The 17,669-nt window shown below is 45.7% G+C and overlaps 1 pseudogene; it reads right to left on the reverse strand.

The window, feature by feature from the left end:
* Nucleotides 1-16,562: 16,562 nt before the first annotated feature.
* Nucleotides 16,563-17,424, reverse strand: LOC128325359 (uncharacterized; annotated as a pseudogene).
* Nucleotides 17,425-17,669: the final 245 nt, after the last annotated feature.

The following is a 17,669-nucleotide window of genomic DNA, read 5'->3' on the forward strand; positions in this document are numbered from 1 at the left end:
CTTCCGAGTCTGAAGGAGGGATCAATTCAACATTGGCATCTGGAACCTCTGCCATGGCTGCTAGCACCTTGAATCTATTCTGTTGGGTTAGACCCATCCCCGTGTCCTTGGGGTGTCTATTCAGATTGGTCAATCCGTTTCTTTCATCCTCCCATTGCTTTTTTTGTTTGGTTTTCTTAGAGGATGCCTGCATCCATGGGGATGAAAATTGGTCTTGCGTCTCCCTAGATGCATCCTGCAAGCTTGTGTGATCAGCCAGTGGGAAAGTATGTGTGTCCATCTCCTCTCCTGCCCCAGGGTGATCCTGTTGTTGTTGTTGTCTTTCTTGTCTTTCAGGTGGTCCTTCTGTTTGTTTTTGTGCTCTCCGTTCCCCTGATTCAGCAACTTTCGCTGCTTTCATTGCCCTTTCTCTATTACTTTTATTATAATGTGCTTCAGGGCACCAGAAGTACGTGTGACCTACTTCCATGGATAGGTTGCAGCAAATTCTTTTATAGCAATTCATAGTGCTGTGACCTCTTACTCCGCATTTGGAGCAGAGTGATGTGTTGCATTCCCTGCGAATGTGATCATAGGCCCCACAGTGGTAGCATGCTGGCGGTTGTCCGCTGTAACGGAGGCTTGCTCTGTCGGAGCCCATGAAGAAATATTTTGGAAAGTGCTGGATTGTCCCCGTTACGGGGTCTGTACGTAGTGCTACTATGCACCGATATTCGCCATTCCAAATTCCATAACTGTCCTTCCTTTCATGCGGGCCCATTAGGACATTAGCGTGCCTCCCCAACCACATAGCCACATCTTCTGCCGACACTGTTGTGGTCCAAAGGGTTATCATAAGGACCCTAGTATCTGCTTTAAAAAGAGGTATTAATTGAAAACCAGCAAGAAGATTAGGTTAGAGGTCGTCTGTCTTCTTGCAGCTGGACTAGAAACTGTGATACGCTGCCTGGTTTTTCAAGCAAACATCTATTTCGTTAGACCCCACCAGTTGGATGACAGCCCATAACTGTGATGTTGGGAAAACCATTGCTTCCAGTATTAACCTTTTGATGACATAGTCTCTGGTCACCTTCTGTTCATCAGTTCCTAAATAGCGGGACCGGATTACACACCGTTTCTTCGGCTAGTATCTCATCCTCTATTTCGAACTGAGCTAAGAAGTCAGCCCGTCTGTCCGCGGCTACTCCGGTTGTGGTTTTCCCCTGCCTTGGTATATCATTCTTTTTGCCTCTGTTGGAGTTGATCACAGAAGCAAAGGATTGAGTTTTTCCCGAGGCTGCTTTTGATGTATCTGCGTGGCTCTTGCATGCTAGTTTGTGGAGTTGACTTTCCTGTTGCGGTCCCCCTCTTGGATTGTAAGGTTTCGGGAATGGCTTTTGGAATCTGCAAGTTCACTCCTGGGTTTCCCTGTGTGTTCCATGTGTTTTTTTCTGTAGTAACTTTAGTTTTGGGTTTTACTGCCCTCTGTTCTCGAGTCTAAGGTTCTCTTGGTTCAGGTGTCAGTCTTCCTATTCTTGATCTCTCTAGGGTGACAGGCCACTCAGGTTCACCTTGGTCTTCTCCCTTTGAGGTTGCTTCCTGAGAAGGTGTTGCTTGACTTTCAGTACTTGGGAGTAAGCGACTTGATGGGCTTGATTTCCCCTCTGTCACGAAGGCTTCTTCTAGATGAGGTTTTTTTGCTGCTACCCCTTTTGATTTATCACCATGCTCACCACTCTCTTTCTTGTTTCGTGGTGGCACTAATTCCCGGGTTGCTTGTGCTAGTTGCCACTTCTCCTTCTTCGTCTTCCTCCTCTGTTTCAGAATGGTAGTTAGTGAGAAAAGCCAGTCTATCCACTGATCTACGGGGATGGGTGGGCCTTCATCCTCAGTTTCCTCTGATAATGGGGACAGTTGTGATGTAGCATCTTTTCTGTTTATTTTTGTTTGCCATGACTGGATGAGTTCTTGTATGTTTTTAAGTAATACAGACTCATTTAGCCAAAGGGGAAATCTCAATGGTTTCAGGAGCTTTCTTCGCTGCCCCTTGTGCTTGACAGTCATTATCCTTTCTAGGATCATCAGGCTGGTTGACACTGCAGTCGAGACCTTTGAACTGGAAATGGACATGGCGTCCTTTCCAAGTAGAAACTGAAAAATAATATTGTGGTCTTTATCTAGGTGTTCCAGTTGTGCAAACGCACCCCTTTTCTCCCATGTTGCTGAGGAAACTTTGGATCTTGGTACTGCCATATGGGCTATGAAGAAGGCCCAAAATTCAAACATGTCCAATGGTTTTATATCAGTTCTTAGTAGGAAGGTGGAGACCTCCTTAATGTCCTTTTTCAAAAGTTTTTGCCATTGATTGGGTGTGTAACAGCCCCCTTGTTCTAGCACTTTGATAGCAACTGATTCTAAAATTTTGTCATTTATCTCAGGATTCAACTTATCACCCCCATCTGTTTGATAAGGCTGTATCGATGAATCTGCGTCATCTTCAGAAACTTCCCCTTCACTCCTCGACCCTGAGCTTGAATACTCAGCATCTGAGTCCAAGGCGCTTTCCTCACTTTCTGTTACATTAACTGAGTAACTGTGGGCAATATCAACCTCTTCTGGAATAGCTGCAAAAGTTGCAGGAGTTAGACTGGCTTTGAGGGGAGTGGGGAAAAGTACTTGTTCTACTCCCATAGAGTGAAGAAATTGTGATTTCTCTAATACAGAGGGTCTGGTATCTCTTTGGTCTTCAAAGTCTTCTACATGAAAACGAGATGACCACCCTGGACTTTTTAAGGGGGATCTATCTCTACACTCTGTTTCAAAAAGCTCCATACTTTGGTTCTCCAGCAAAGGCATTGAACTCATCATAAACATTTCTTTTTTACTCTCTTCTACTGTTAATTCTGTTAATCTTTGCTCTGTTAAACCTTGCTCCCCCAAGGTTGCTAAATCTCCAAGGGCTGTTGTAATTACTACAGGAATGGGTGAGATTACATCAGCCTGTGACTCAGCAAATTCAGTAGAGGGCTGCCTTTGTTTCACTTTAGCTTCTGCCTGGATAATTGAATGAGTTGATGGCAATGAGGAAAACAAGGGTACATTTCCCTCTACTTTGGGGGGGGGTCTAGAGTTGTGGATCCACTCACCCCATGGTGATCAAATTGTGCTCCTGGCTGTTGGGGATCTATCGGTCCCTCCCCCAAGCTCCTAGGATTAAAATTGTCCTTCTGGTTTGACTGGCAAGAGACTGTCCCCAGTAAATCTAGTTCCACTGTACTCACAGGCTGCAGGTTTTCTTCCAGTCTCCTGGGCTGGAGGATCCCAAAATTCCTTCTTCAATTGATCCAGAGATTTGGGAATGGACTCCTTCCATCGCTGGAACATTCTCCTTTGACCCCAGGTCTGCCTGGGGTTTTACTTCGCCCCCCAAAGGGGCATAACTGGGTGAAAATGAGAGGCCCTCCAAGATAGGGCTGAGAGAGATTCCTGCCTGCAACCTTGGAGAAGCCGCTGCCAGTCTGTGAAGACAATACTGAGCTAGATAGACCAATGGTCTGACTCAGTATATGGCAGTTTCCTATGTTCCACCTCTGAAATCCAGTACTTTGCTGGATGGCACAGACAGGGAGTATACTTCTGCCTCAACTCAGGCTGGTTCTCCACTATGTATAACCTGTCCTTAGGTAACCCTATCACTGCCTTAGTAGTGGTAGTCCCTTTCCAGGGATTCTCTCCTCTTGCAGAGTTCAATGTGGAGACTAGGACTGGCTTGGAAATGTCAAAAATGTGAAATTTCAAATGTATGTCTAGGTTTCTCCAAAGGAAAAAAATCTTAGAATGTTTAAGGGAAGCCACATAAGTTTCTATAAGACAAGAAAAGTTTATTGGGGGTTCTGCACATCCCTAAACCCCCAAACATCATGCCAAAAACAAGCCCTATCAAGCAAAACAACTCTCAGAGACACAAATGACAATGCTTTGGCACACCTACCCTGCAACACACCGACATCCCTATCTCGATGGACCACACAGGAGACAGAACAGAAATAGGATAGTGAACAACAGACATACCAAGGAAACACATCTTCTGCTTTTCCTACATGGGAAATACTTCCATAAAGGAAATGCACCATGTCAGTAAGCAGGTAACATGATGGCACATGAGAATATTATTTTTCTCAGAAGATGATGTACTTGTACTGAGAACTCATAGGCCACATTCAGATGTAGGATAACCACAGTGAATTGTGGCTGGGGTTTCGATTTGGAACTCCAAATTACACTGCAGATGTTCACCAAATTGCAGCCCACCAAACTGCAGTTGAAGGAGAGGGGAGCCCCTCCCTGCTGCTTGGCCTCTGAGGCCAATTCCAGCCAGCTCCATGTCCAGATTGTGGGCAAAGTGTCACCACATCAGCAAGTTGGCCACCACTGGCTACAATCTCAAAGGGGATGTGCCATGCACGATCATGGATTTTCAGAGCGCTGTGCCCGCCCAAGGCAGGGAAAGTGCATCTCAAAATGCCCATTAAATGCCCTGCAGTGCCAGCGCTTGTGCTGCCAGTGATGCCACCGCCACTGCCACCCACCCCCACAGTCATCCTGCACCCTGAAAGCACCACACAAGCATGAATTCTCGGGTGGTTTGGAGACTGGGGGGGTATTCCATTTGCAGTATGGGAGGGGAGGGAGAAATCCACATTTCCTAGTATGGGATGTGCAAACAGAGGAGGGCAAAGGATGCTGGGGGATCTTTCCCACCATAACCAGGGAAGAAGTCACAATGAGTGACCCCAGAAAGGCAATCCATGCAGAACCATCCAAAATCCACTGTCTGGCAGCTTGCTGCCAAGTGGGCTAGCCCTCTCATGAGAGAGCCAGTCTACGGGGAATATGGCTGAGCTGTGCTGTGCCCACTGAAGGGCAATTCCCACCCCATGGACTGCAAGCTCATGAGTTGAGCCAGCCCACTTAATGAATCCAAGGGGGGTTTAGTGGGGCCCCAACTCTCTATTGTAAAAAAACATAGGTTCTCCACTACCTCCCTCTCCCCAAATCCTTCTGAAGCTTTGCATGCACCCCAGAGGAGATCCTGACACCCCATGTGCCCATGCCTGACTGTGTGTGCAGCCGTGGATTGGGGTAACAGGATGTACATTTACACAAATTCAAAAATCCTTGGTCAGCTCCATCTGTGCAACATATGCAGATAAGTGGGCATGGGGAATCTCAGGAGAGGGCAGTTTCCTCTTCTTCTTCAACACCAGGGCAGCAGGAGCGATTGCAACGGCCACAGGTGTGGGTTGCAGACAGCCAGGCAGGGGGCTTATTTCCATGGCAGCTTGGCCACTGTCCCTGGGATCAGGAAATCAGTCTCTGGGATACCCCTGCCCACTGCTTCCCAACACACAGTAGCACAGCACAGCTCTACTTAGAGCACCCATAGCCTGACACTCTTGTGAGCGGGGGTAGTCTGCATGGGCTTTGGTACCCATCCTCATTGCAAAGGAAGTTTCATTCCAAAAACTGGATTGATCCTGATCCTGCTGGCCCTTCTCATGAGTAAGTCTGGGTTGTAAACACCACATCCCCGAGGGGAAGTGGCTGGGCTCCACTTCCCCACCCTTTCTTTACAAGGAAGGAGGAGGAGGAGGAGGAGGAGGAGGAGGAGGAGGAGGAGGAGGAGGAGGAGGAGGAGGAGGAGGAGATGATCAGATCCCTCCATTAAACCTCCCCACCCTCTTCCTCTGTGCAGACTTCCATGCATTCAACGGACATCCAGATGCTCCATCTGTCATTTCCCAGACACGTGAGCAGAGGGGAGGGGAAGACACTGGGATGGACCTTTAAGCCCATTCCAAATTCCCAGATCCTGGTCCATCATTGCACCATATACAGATCTCCCAGCGTGGGGATTTCCAGGAGAGGGAAGCCCCCATTCTCAGGTCACTCCAGGACAGTGGGCTCACTCTTCAAGGTGGTGGCAAGGATGGACATGTACACATGGGAGAGTGGCCACGCAGGGGGCATGGTTTCACAGCAGCTTGTCTGTGGTCCCCAAGACAAGGAGAGCAGTCTCTGGGGCACCACTCCTTGCAGCTCACCTGCACCCAGCAACCATCCCCACTTGGGCATGCAGGCTGTCATGGCACAGGGTTTGACAGCAGCTTGGCGGCAGTCACCAAGAGTGGGACAGCACTCACCAAGGTACCTGACCCTGTGGCATTCCCACAGAGAGCATCCTCCCTCGCTCCCCATATTCTGCCACTCTCGTGAGAGAACGATCCATGGAATAATGGGCTAGGTCTCCAGCGTGATGATGGCCATGATGATGGTCATTTCCCTTGTACCTGGAAATGTCACCTCGTGCATTATTGATTGATTGATTTGATTTCTATACCGCCCTTCCAAAAATGGCTCAGGGCAGTTTACACAGAAAAATAATAAATAAGTAAGATGGCTCCCTGTCCGCCAAGGGCTCACAATCCAAAAAGAAACATAAGATAGACACCAGCAACAGTCACTGGAGGTACTGTGCTGGGGGTGGATAGGGCCAGTTACTCTCCCCCTGCTCGATATAGAGCAGGGGTGGGGAACCTTGGCCTTCCTGCAGATGCTGGCCTACAATTCCCATAATCCCTTGCTATTGGCCTCTGTAGCTGGGGATTATGGGAGTTGTAGTCCAAAAACAGCTGGAGGGCCAAGGTTCCCCACCCCTGATATAGAGAATCACCACATTAAAAAGTGCCTCTTTGCCAAGTTAGCAGAGGTTTGGTCCTCACAGCATTTAGCATTAGCATTTGGTCCTCAGAGATGGTTCTTCTCGTGAGCAAGACTTAGGGAGCAAATATCCCCACCTGGGGGGGGGCTGCCCGCCCCTTCCCCAGCCTATTCAGTATATGAAAAGAATATAACTTTGCTGCTCCAGGTTCCCTGCTTTGGACTGCTTTTTAAACCTGATCATGGCTTCACATCCTTGCAAACTGTTCCCCTCCCTGCACCATGATGGGATACCCTGCTTATGTTGCCACCTGGAGTGTTTGTGCTTGTGAACATACACGACTGTTGCTCTCTTCTCCAGGAGCAAAGCACTTAGTGCCCATCCTGTCATCCCGTGCCCTCTCCCTACTGCTTGCCAGCTGGGGGAAGCGAGGGACAGAGTGGGAATTGAGGATTCTACCATGCGACTGTGCAGCTTGACAGGCTGGCAAGTCCGGGATGGGGTGTGACAGCATCCCCGTAGCCTGGCAACTCCATTGCTGCATAGCTGACAAGAGGACCAGCGCTGGTTTTCCCGAGAGGCTGCCAGTGAGAAGCCTCAAACACATGGAGCAGCCACATCCTTGGGCGGGTCTGCACCCCTACCGCCTCTATGGTCGTAGTTTGAAAATCATCGCAAACCCACAGTTATAGCTGCGTCAGCACTTGGACATCAAGTCTTGGCAGCCAAACCTCAGGTCTCAGCAGCGAACCTTAGAGATAACCGAAGGTTCAAACTAGATTTTGGAGAGGCAAACTGGAGGTCGCTTTTGGCCCATAACCATGGTTTCTCATGTTCAGGCGTAAAGGAGTTACAACCTCAGCCATGTTTAACTGCAGTTAGCTGTTACATCTAGGTCTGGCCTACATCAATCACAGCTTTTAGGCATAAGTGTACACTCAGCAGAATCCATGCACATGGAATCATACAAGCCTCTCTAGGGCACTTCAGAACAAAGGCTGGAAAAAAGACAGTAGATGGAAAGCAGAACAGATTTTTTTTAAAAAAACCAATATTTTCTTAGACTTCATCCAGTTGGGAAAACAACTTTCTGTACTCAGATTGCAGAGTCCCTGTTATCTCGAGAACTGTAGCATATCTCATTTCTGCATGTCTCATTACTGCAGGAATAGCCACATTAAGAAAACATTGTGGTCTTTTGTCGCAAGGGTCAGTTTCAGCTGCCAACAGACTCCCTTTTTGTTCGCATTGCTTTGATATGATTCATATTTGACAAATCAAGTACACATATGTCATAATGCAATGTTTGCATGGTGAGATAATTAACTGATGCTGAAAAAGCTTTGAATGGCTTTCAGTGTCCCAGTACTGTAGTGTTAGGCTTCCTAAAATATCTCCTGTTGAAAAATAAAATAATCTGAAATATGTGTGCTTTAGTTCCTGGTTTTGCAGCTTCCATGGGATTTGTTGTTGTTGTGAAATATATTTTTCCACCTCCCCCACTCCCTGTTCAAAGCCGTTTCCCCCCTAGCTAAGCTCCATCACATCCCTGATTGGAGTCGTTCTAAAGATTAAAGATTACACATGGAAAAGAATGATGTCACAATGCTATACAACCAATCAAATGTAGCTACATGATGACATCATTAAGGGCAAGGAAGCACAGAATATAAAATATAAATTAATAAAGGGGCATTTTCAAAAAGTGGGTTGTAAATTACCAAAGAAGGGGGACTTTTTTTAGTACCCGTGAACATGTTCACAAAAAACTGTGAACGGTTTCAGCTCAACTTTAACATATTCCCATATAATCTTGAAGCAAACAAATAAATGCTAAAGAAAGATATACTTTGCTACTGTGGACTACACAGAAGAGGAATGTTAGAAATTCTTGCAATTTGTCTGCATTTCAGTGAATCCTAAACTGGCCCATGCAAAAACAGGTGAGAAAACGGGATGAGTGGGAATCGTTATACAACCCACAGGAAATGATCAAAAAGAGTAATTTTGATTCTTATTTCCAAACAGCACAAATTATGTTTTATCTCCAAAGATTCTGTGCTTTTAGACCACCCATGAGAAACTATTTACCACAATTTCACCCATGTGTCAGTCTGAGGGAAGGGTGTGCTTGGAGGTTAAACCAAATGAAATTTAAACCAGCAGCCAGTATTGTGCCAGTTAACAAGAGGACATCGTTCAAGGATGTTATGAATAATACCAGCAACATAGACATAGAACATGCATTGATTTAGAGGCCAACATATGCTTTGGCTGCTTGTTTTTAGCTGTGGTGCGCATGATTTGCATTAGTCTGCCACAGTCTACTGTGGTGGCTTCTTCTCAAAGAATGCACAGGAAGCAGTGTAGTTACTAGCAGCAAATGTAGAGAATGTGTTCCGTGTGTGAAATCTGAAAATGAAAGTTATTTCCAGCTTGCAGGATGGCTGAATTAATAACACCCTATAGCACATGCCATATAAAGTGCAGTTCAAAGTCATGGAGAAGCAATAGGTTCCCCAAATTAGCTTCCCATTTGAAAGCCTCTCTGTAATTGAATGGGCTAATTTTGTGTCATGAGCAGTTTATAGCCAAAGAAATGTGTATAATGCACATTATTTTGTAATATTATTTGCGTTAAGTACAGCATAAAGGAAGATTTACAGTATTATACAAAAGTACAAAGTCATGGCATTCTAATACCAAACATTACATGTGCTTTACATCCAAAGGGCTTATTAAACTGCTTTTTTAGATGTCAGCAGGACCATAAGAGAACAATTGGCATTGTGCAACTGGCACTGCTCTGGAACAAAAAGAAAATGTGATCTACTGGTTTGGGAACTGTGTGACACTTGACCACATAGGAGACATCATTTGCCTCACCCATAAGTTACCCCTGCTAACTGGGCAAAGAGGCACCTTTTACCATGGTGATTCTCTTTATTTAGCAGGGGGAGAGTAACTGGCCCTCTCCACCCCCAGCACAGTACTTCCAGTGACTGTTGCTGGTGTGTGTCTTATGTTTCTTTTTAGAATGTGAGCCCTTTGGGGACAGGGAGCCATCTTATCTGTTATTTCTCTTTGTAAACCACCCTGAGCCATTTCTGGAAGGGTGGTATAGAAATCGAATTATTGTTGTTGTTGTTGTTGTTGTTGTTGTTGTTGTTAGGTTCTTCCTTCTCTATACCACTGAAAAATTAACGTTGTGCTGCTGAGTCAGTGTCGACTCCTAGCAACCACAGAGCCATGTGGTTTACTTTGGTAGAATACAGGGGTGGGGCGATTACCATTGCCATCTCCCGTCCCTGCAGTCTGAGATGATGCCTTTCAGCATCTGCCTATATCGCTACTGTCCAATATGGGGTTTCCCATAGTCTGGGAAACATACCAGCAGGGATTCAAACTGGCAACCTCTTGCTTGCTAGGCAAGTTACTTCCCCGCTGTGCCATTAGGTGGTGCAAGATGAAAAGAAGCCACAGTCATGTGACTCCTCCCATACTACAGCAGAATATATGAATTGGCCTTGATTTTTTTAGCTTTCTATAGTGCCTGCAAATTTAGACTTAAAATAGAAGTTGCATGGCATTGGTGTAATTTCCTCCCACCCACAATATTTTGGTTTTAAAAAAATCCAAAATGCAGGTGTTCTATGCAGTCCCTGAAACTTCCTCCTGACATTTCTTTTTGCAGACCCAGGTGACGACGAGTTTAAATGGAGGAACAGCAGGTGGAGGGACTGTTTGTAAGGGATGTGCAAATTGATTCAGGTACAAATCAATTTGTACCCAAATCTAGCTGATTTGGGTGATTTGTAGACAAAACAAATCACCCATGTAGTCCTTTGGCAAGATTTGGGTACAAATTGAATCGTGCCTGATTTGATTCGAATCAATTCACGATTCAGATCCCTCCTATTAATTCCCCCAGATTCCCAACTTTCATTCAAAAACAAAACTAAACTAAACTCTAGCCCTTGTAGAAGTGGAGTTATGGAGCAAATTGTGTGGTCACTATTTTTCAAGTGTTTGGATTCCTTGGTATATAATAAATTTCCCTGAATGAATCCCTATGAGGATTCATTACATAGCTTCATTTCTTCTATTCATTTTGACTGTCTTTTCGACAGTGCCAACTGCCACATGCCAACTACACCGCACTCCCACCCACAAGGCAGTGGGGTACTACTCCGTTTATGTTCTAGGATTTTTTTTCAAGTGTTTAGGATCTTTGGTGTCTAATAACCTTTCCTCATAATGAATCCCTATGAGGATTCATTACATACCAAAGAGTCTAAACACCTCAAAAAATCCTAAAATATAAACTGAGTACCCAGCGACTTGTGGGTTGGGGGGTAGCTGGAACATGGGATGCCACTAATTCCCCACCCCCACCTGCAAAGCAGTAGGGTCAGAATGAACAGAAGAAATGAAGATGTGTAACGAAGACACCAAAGAATCTAAACACTTCAAAGATACCTAAAAAATAAAAAATAAACTGAGTACCCCAGTGTGTCTGTGTGTGGGGGGAGGGTGGTTTGTAGTTGACACATGGCAGTTGACAGTTGGCACTGTCCAATGATAGTCAAAATGAACAGAAGAAATGAAGGTGTATAATGAATCCTCACAGGGATCCTTCATTTCTTCTGTTCATTTTGACTATCGTTGGACAGTGCCAACTGTCAACTGCCATGTGTCAACTACACCTCAAAGGGTGTAGTTCACACTATCCTCAAAGGGATTCATTATGAGGAAAAGTCATTAGACACAAAGAATCAAAACATTTCAAGATTCCTAAAAATTATAATGAGTACCCCACTGCCTTGCAGGTGTGTGTGTGTGTGGGGGGGGGTGTAGTTGGCACATGGTAGTTGACAGTTGGCACTGTCCAGTGACAGTTAAAAAGAACAGAAGAAATGAGGTGTGCAATGAATCCTCATAGGAATTCATTAGGAGGAAAAGTCATTATACACCAAAGAATCCAAACACTTGAAAAATAATGACTGCACATTTTGCTCCATAACTCCACTTCTACAAGGGCTAGAGATTAGCTTTTTTGCGGGGGGGAATGAAAGCTGGGGATCTGTTTTAGGGTTAGGAAATGGCAACTTCAAATCCTCATTGTTTCCTATGGTGGAAATGTTCAAACTCAATAAAAACTAAAACAAATTAATTAAAAATCAACCAAGTGTCCCACGACCTTGAAATTTGGATGATAGGTGACACCCATGGGGACCTACCCACCACCCAAATTTGCTGCCCCTAGGACCTTATTAAGTGGTATGAATCAGTCCAAATCTAAATTGAATCAAAGCAAATACAAATCGAATCTGGGGTGATTTGGAGGGGGCAGATTTGGATAAAAAACAAATCAGGAGTGATTTGTTTTGGGCACAAATTGAATCAAAAAAATCAATTTACACACATCCCTACTGTTTATTCCTTTTTCCTGCAGCTTTTTTCTACCTAAAATCACCCTCCAGGCTGCTTTTCCATTCACAGAGGAACAGATATAGGTATCCATATTTTTCCCACACAGAGAGAAACACAGCTGGGGTGTGTGAGGGGTGTGGAATGGCTGACGGGGGGCAGAGTCAAAGCAGTCCCTGCCCTCTCCACTATTCCTCCGCTTAAATTCACAGCTTTGTAGGTCTGCATACTGACTGCTTACTGCACTACTGTCAAAAAGAGGGCAGGAAGAAGTTACATATGATTCACAGAACATCTAGGCCCGGCCTTCGGCACTTTAGAAATAGACATATAATATATCATTTCCAAAGCAATTCATACTTTCATAACTAGCAACAGCTTACCCTTACCTAGTTCTAACACAGTAATAGCACAAGCACTCAAAGCTTGCTTCCCAAGGATAAGTGGTCATATTAGAAAGCAACTCCAGGTTATTCTCCAGGAGCAAAATGGACATATAAAGAGAATAAGAGGGCAACCCATGGAACACGTTCCCAAGTTTGTATGAATGGGATTTGCTCAAAACCCTCAAAATGTATTTTAAGCCATTGCCCACTTAGAAGAAATGTGTCAGAAAATGGAATAAGAAATGAACACTGATTATTTTCAGTCCCCCTATGCTGACGGAAACTGCACTCCTGCATTCTCTATGCTACAGAAATGGCTCTCCCTTTAGCAAAGTGACTGCCTTCTCGATGTATAGAATACTTGTACATAAAACAGAAAAGCATCCATGCAGAACGCCAAGGGAGACAAGTAGCTGCAGTCATAATCACAACATACTTCCGTCTCAAATAATTCTGCTGTAATATCTAAGATGGAGTAATTTAAATTCCTCTCTCAATTCACTGGTGGAAGTGGGTGCTTGGCAGTCCCATTTACTTTCATTGTTCAATAGACACTGTGATGCTTCCAAGGAATTTTCCCCCCATGAATCTTGGCAAAGCAAAGCAACAGGATATAACCCTGCAGACACTCTGCTTCATTATTACACAAGAAAGCAGTTCCATTAAGCAAATAATCTATACATATGCATAGAGTTAAGTACATGCATAAGTGCTTTGCTAGGTCTGTTTCTAAATTACTCCACCACTTGAGCAGGATTGCAAACTACCACAGATGGACACAAAAGTTTGTAATATTAAATTTTAATGACATGAATATTTTAAATATTTAATCTTCACTAAAAGTTCCACATCATCTTTTTGGAGTTTTCCTACTCTGGAAGGGAAAACTTTTGTTGTGGGGTGGGGCCGGGGCCGGGGTGGGTGGGCAGGGAAGCAGGCAGAAATTCTACAAGTCAAAACTTGCAGGCTATTTCTAGGCTTCCTTGTGTGGTAAACCATAGATTTGCCTCGTGCCCTATAAGATGCACAAGCTATATTGTGCAGGGTGGTGGGGATTTATTGCTACTGCCATTCCTTGATGGAGATTTAGCTTGCAAATGAATAAACGCCTGCAAAATGCATTTCTAGAGAAGAAAAAGGCTTATTGTGTTAATTGTGAGGGAAATGCCTTCCAAGTAGTGTGGGCAATTCCAAAAGGCTTGTGGTCCTCATCATATTAAGCCCTATTAGGTTAGTAGTGCCAGCCTCCCTCCCCAGGAGAGAATCAATTAACAGATAAACAAGCCCATAGACCGTGTAATAGCAATGCTTGTGGTGTTTCCAAGTATTACCTGGAGCAAGGTACAAATACAATAGAGCGTCACAGGATGAGAGAATTATAAATGAACCTAGACTCTCACGGTGCAAAAACTGTAAAGGAAACCCTGCTAAAGCAGGGGGAGAAGGCTCGGAGGCAGGAAAGCAGCTGCTTGAAATAACACATTCCCATTTACAGCGATATAGAAGGAAGGATTTTTGGTTTTAGGCTGATGATGAATCACAAGTCCTTAGAAACTCTCTTTATCTTTAAATACTCCGCCCGATAAGATGGAAGCATCAGTCTAGTGTTACAGTAAAGCTGAGTTTCAAATACAGGGAGCCAAGAGGGAAATGTTAGGATGGAAATCTAATAAAGAAAGAGGGGGTGGGTACAGTGCATAGAGTGCAGGAAGAGAGGAAATTGAGTTCAAGTCCCCACGCAGTCATGAAGCTCCCTTCGTCATGTTGGATCAGTTGCACCTCTCATCCTACCCTACCTCACAGGGTTGTTGTGATAAAATAGGGCTAAAATGGGTGGAGCATACTTGCCACCCTGAACTCCATGGGGGAAGGGTGCGAGAAACATGTAATCGGTGAATAATTAGGTACCTTGCACTGACACACACAGCATCCTGAAAAAAGCTCATGGGGCAAATCCACCCTACAACACTTCTCTCCACTGCAATCTTGGACTTCCAAAAAGCTTTTGACAAAGTTCCCCACCAAAGACTCTTGAGTAAACTTAGCTGTCAAGGGATAAGGGGACAGGTTCTTGTGTGGATTGCTAACTGGCTGAAGGATAGGAAACAGAGGGTAGGGATAAATGGACAGTTCTCTAAATGGAGGGAAGTAAGAAGTGGGGTCTGTACTGGGACCAGTGCTTTTTAATGTATTCATAAATGATCCAAGAGAGATTGCGAGGAGCTCCAAAAGGATCTCTCCAAACTGGGGGAGTGGGTGAAAAAATGGCAAATGCAATTTAAAGTAAGCAAGTGTAAAGTGATGCATATCGCAGGGTGGGGGGGGACGGACCCAACTTCACATATACACTTATGAGATCTGACCTGTAGAGATATCTTGGAGTCATAGTGGAGAGCAAAGCTTACAGCGCGGCAGCTATGAAAAAAGTAAATTCCATGCTAGGGATCATTAGGAAGGAGATTGAAAATAAAAATGCTAAAATTACAATGCCCTTATATAAATCCATATTGTGGCCACATTTGGAGTACTGCGTACTGTTCTGGTCACTGTATCTTAAGAAGAACATTGTAGAACTGGAAAAGGTGTAGAAGAGGGCAACCAAGATGATCAGGGGACTGTAGCACCTTCCTTATGAGGCTAGAATACAGCATCTGGGGCTCTTTGGTTTGGAAAAGAGGGGAATACGGGGTGATATGATAGAGCCATATAAAATTATGCACGGAGCAGAGAGAGTGATATTTTTCTCCCTTTCTCACAATACTAAAACCAGGGGTCATCCCATGAAACTGAAGGCTGGGAAATTTAGGACCAACAAAAGGAAATGTTTTTTTCACACAGCACATAATAAATCTATGGAATTCTCTGCCACAGGATCTGGTGATGGCCACTACCTTGGATGGCTTTAAAAGGGGCTTAGACCAATTCATGAAGGACAGGTCTATCAGTGTCCAATAGTCTGTGCGCTATAGGCCAGTAGCGGAGCCAGGCCAGTGGTGGCCCATTTCTGGCAGCCGTGGTGGACCCGCTCGCCCCCCCCCAGTCTGATGTCAGACGCGGGGGTTCGCCATGCCCCCACATTGGACGTGAGGCACAGGGGGCATGGTCTGGCTTCCAAACATGGCCACGTGGTCCCATTCGGGATCTAGATCAGGTCCAGTGCTGCATTCGTGCCGCGTTCCCTTTAAGACAGGGAGAGCCGCTCCTGGCCACAGTGCCGGCCATTTAACTCTTGGATGGGGCCACACAGCCTTGTTCGGGAGCTAGACCAGCCCTCCCCACCGCATCAGACATCAGATGCAGGGGGTATGTCGGAGCCACAAAGTGCAGCCCCTGAGGGGCGGTGGCCTGGGTTCTTTGAACCCAGTCGCCTAATGGTGGCTATGCCCCTGCTATAAGCCACCTCCAGCAGAGGTTGCCTATAGAAGCATGCCCTCAGCTCTTGCCTGTGGGTGTCTCAGAGGCATCTGGTGGGCCATTCTATGAAACAGGATGCTGGACTAGATAGGCCTTGGGCTTGATCCAACAGGGCTGTTCTTATGTACTCTTATTATACATGGTCCGGGTTCATACAATCACAAGGATCCTGGTTAAAAAGTTAAGCAGGATTAGTGAACCCCACGGAGCTAATTGCGAGAACCCAGAATTTATGGGCAATTCTAGTCAAACTGCTCTGGTTAACCAGCATTTAATCAGGATAGATAACCAAGGTCACCACTACTTGTATGCTATGAAGCAATCCTCAGCATGCATCCAAACACCTGCAGCTTTGCACCCTGGCCTCTCTTCTTCATTGCTGAACTGGCAGCAGCTCTCTCACTGTCTCTCCTCTCCTCTCCAATCACCAAACTTATTTTATTTATTTATTTATTTATTTTTGCATTTATATACCGCCTTTCGTTAAAAAATAACCCCAAGGCGGTTTACAAAAGTTAAAAACATACAATAAAAAGACAATAAAAATATCATGTTAAAAATATAAAAACATAAAAACAGGCATAAAAACAATACAACAAATAAAAACACAAAGAAGCTGCAGTAGAAAACGATCATGTAAAAGCCTGGGTAAAAAGCCAAGTCTTTAAAAGCTTTCTAAAAGTCGTGATGGAGTCCGAGGAACGAATGGCCACTGGGAGAGCATTCCAGAGTCTGGGGGCAGCAACAGAGAAGGCCCTGTCCCGAGTGCACGACAGCCGGGCCTCCCTCATTGTCGGCACCTGGAGCAGGGCCCCCTCAGATGTCCTTGTCAAGCGGGCAGCAACCCGTGGGAGCAGGCGGTCCCTCAGATACCCCGGGCCCAAACCGTTTAGGGCTTTAAAAGGTCAAAACCAGCACCTTGAATTGGACCCGGAAACGAACCGGCAGCCAGTGCAGCTCTTTCAAAATGGGGGTGATATGTTCCCAACGGGCAGCTCCGGATAAAACCCTAGCTGCCGCGTTTTGCACTAGCTGCAGTTTCCGGATATTCTTCAAGGGCAGCCCCACGTAGAGCGCGTTACAGTAATCCAGCCGCGACGTGACTAAGGCGTGGGTAACCGTGGCCAGATCTGCCTTCTCGAGAAAGGGACGCAGCTGGCGCACCAGCCGAAGCCGTGCAAAGGCACCCCTGGCCACCGCCTCCACCTGAGCTTCCAAAAGCAGAGCCGGGTCCAGTAGTACCCCCAAGCTGCGTACTTGCTCCTTCAAGGGGAGTGCAACCCCATCCAGAACCGGTAAAATCTCCTCATCCCGATTGGCTCTCCTACTGACCAACAGTACCTCCGTCTTATCCGGATTCAATTTCAGTTTGTTAGCCCACATCCAACCCATCACGGCCTCCAGCCCCCGATTCAGGACATCCACCGCCTCCCTAGGATCAGATGACAAGGAGAGATAGAGCTGAGTGTCATCTGCATATTGCTGACAACTCAGTCCAAATCTCCGGATGACCTCTCCCAGCGGCTTCATGTAGATGTTAAACAGCATGGGGGACAAGACCGATCCCTGCGGGACCCCACAGGCCAATGGCCACGGGGCCGAGCAGTAGTCCCCCAGCACCACCTTCTGAACCCTCCCCTCAAGAAAGGACCGAAACCACTGCAACGCAGTGCCTCCGATTCCCATACTCGAGAGGCGGCCCAGAAGGATACCATGGTCGATGGTATCGAACGCCGCCG

This window comes from Hemicordylus capensis, chromosome 4, assembly GCF_027244095.1.
Source record: "Hemicordylus capensis ecotype Gifberg chromosome 4, rHemCap1.1.pri, whole genome shotgun sequence".
Classification (NCBI taxonomy): Eukaryota; Metazoa; Chordata; class Lepidosauria; order Squamata; family Cordylidae; genus Hemicordylus; species Hemicordylus capensis.